Here is a 2,500-nt window from a genome sequence, read left to right on the forward strand (position 1 = left end):
AAGTTACTATATCTATTGAAAACACAATGTTAGAGGCATGACCCAATAATTAGTTTAATTAGTTTATATAATAATTAGTTTATCTAACCAAAGTACTTAGAATCTCATTTTAGAAAGACAGATAATTTAAGAAAACATGTTGGTTTTGATTCTAGTTCCTTGTTATTTAGAACATAAACTACTGATATTGGCGAGACATTATTAGAAAATAAATGGGAAACAACTTCTAATAAACGTTAACCCACCTTTTTGTTACCTGTTCTGAAGCTCAGCATTTTTGGTCTCTCTTTACTAATTGGTGGAGCTCCAAAAACGAGGATAGGATCACTCTCGATAAAAATGAATTAATATATGGCGTGACAGATAACTGCGCTCGTCATCTTGGCTTAAACCTTGCATTATTATATATGGGTTATTGACCAAGCGTGAGGTCAAGATGGCTGGATATTGGCCAAGTTCTTTTTTTTGCGTTTTTATGGACCGAGACGAAGTCGAGGTCCATAAATACGCAAAAAAAGAACGAGGCCAATATTCAGCCATCTTGACCGAACAAGCTTGGTCAATAAAGGATTTATTATATGGGATAAAACACCAAAAAATGATCCGTGTACGTGTTTATTTTCAAGGACTGAAAAGGAAGCCCGTTACATGCAAAAATCAATGGCGCGTTCTCCTTTATCCTAATTGGCTGAATGCAGAAATACAATCATTTGATTGGTTTACATTTTTGACGAGTAAATGTCTAACTGCTGAATCAGAATAAACGAATGTACGAAACCGCTCGAAGCAAATTCGAAAAGTTTTTTTTACCTCAAAAATGTCTAAAATGGCTTAAATTTTCAGCACTTAAGCTCCAAAGAATGTTAAACCATTAGAGTAAGACAGTTCATTTCATCTGGCCGTCGCTTTCGCCGATCCTTGGGCGCTTCGAAGAACTGTCGCTTGGCTCTGTGGTGCAAAGCTGCCCCGACGTAAGCTGGATGTTGAAAGTACAGTTGTTAAAGCTTCCAATCGTTGCTCCTGAGAAAAAACCCGATCCCATCTGGACTGGATTAAAGGTGGCAGACTCAACACTGGTAACAGAAGTGGTGGGACGAGTTGTGGTTTCTGTGCGAGTGGAGATGCTAGAAAGCTGGTTGCTGCTGGAGCCGCTCAGCGCAAGGGACATTCGCCGTTGATGTTCATGCGAGGCCGATTTGTAAGCGTCGAGACTTTTCAGACTGCGATGGCCACTTAACTGTGCCACAAAATTATCTGGGACGTCTGCATCGAGGAGACGTGAAATGCAGGTCTTTCTCACCGAGTGGTTGGTTACTCTGCCCTGTAAACCAGCATTTTTCGCAGCGGTGGGGAGAAATTTGCCGATTTCGTTTTTACCAAGCGGACTTCGCATATACCACACGTCGTCATCTGGTTTTCGCTGATGTTTGACTGCGAGGTAAAAGGGGAAATCTGGCTTGTTCATCTCCAAAGGACGACGGCGAGCAAATTCTTTGAAGAATTTAACCGGGCAACGCTCGTTGCCGGTTTCTTGCGCAGTAGGGTGGAAAGCACGAACACTGTACGGCTTGTCTTGGCCTTGACGTGTTTTGGACCCTCGCTCATATCTCCACACAAGAATCTCATTCTCCGTTTCTGGGTCTTTCTCCAAAGTGACGTCTCCCCACTTTAATCGGCGGCTTTCGTCTCGAGCTCTGAACCCAAAGTGAAGGGCAATTATCCACCACAAGGTACGCTGCAAGGCTGTCGGATTGGAGGTCCCAAATTCACCACACTCGAAAAGCTTGTCTTCCTCGGCCTCGGTCAGCTCACGGGCAGCTTGTGGTCTGTTCCCCTTGCCATGTTCCACAACAAGCTGACGGCGCTTGGCACTTAACACTTCTCTGGAGAGTTTGAAGTTGTCTCCGTCAATAATATTTACATTTGAACCTCTTTCGTTCAAGGCGCGTTGGAGACTACGTTAAAAGGACGTCAAACTGACAGGCTCGTACTCTGTGCCGTCCAATTTCTTTGCGGTTTTGAAAAATTTGCACAACAGCAAATTCAGTTCTTCCTGAGGTATGTCACACAGTTCCCTATTCTCGTTTTCTTGTAAACAAAACCGCTTCCATACCTTCATGTCACTTTGTGTTTTTAGTTTTGTGTTTGCCGGTTTTTGTTGCAAAATAAATTCATGAAACTCGTCAACATTTTTGTTTTCTTTGTTTTCTTTCTCGTTGACGCATTCAGTTTTCTCGTTTTCCAGCTCCATCGATACACAAACCACAGGAAATCTTTAACTGTCACGGAAAAGATTTTTCAGGGAAAAACTAAGAAAGAAAATTTTGGTAAACCGGCTTTCGCCTCGGATGAATTTTCCTTGCGGGACAAAGCCCTTATCCCGAGCGGGCAAGATAGCTCCATCTTGCCCGCTCGGGTAGCCAATCACAGCGCGAGATTCGGTTCATCTTGCCCGCTCACGGAGCTAGTCATATAATAAAGCCAAATATTATTTATATAC

The 2,500-nt window shown here is 42.8% G+C and overlaps 1 long non-coding RNA gene and 1 pseudogene across 1 annotated transcript in view; one reads left to right on the forward strand and one right to left on the reverse strand.

Moving 5' to 3' along the window:
- LOC149102829 (uncharacterized) overlaps positions 1–2,500 on the forward strand; it is a 12,793-nt gene that overhangs the window by 9,608 nt on the left and 685 nt on the right. The gene's annotated exons all lie outside the window — the stretch shown is intronic.
- Positions 859–2,500, reverse strand: part of LOC149102831 (uncharacterized protein KIAA1958-like) — a 1,966-nt pseudogene continuing 324 nt past the window's right edge.

Source organism: Orbicella faveolata, unplaced genomic scaffold (genome assembly GCF_042242905.1).
Source record: "Orbicella faveolata isolate gen_17 unplaced genomic scaffold, um_ofav_v1 contig_35, whole genome shotgun sequence".
Lineage (NCBI taxonomy): Eukaryota > Metazoa > Cnidaria > Anthozoa > Scleractinia > Merulinidae > Orbicella > Orbicella faveolata.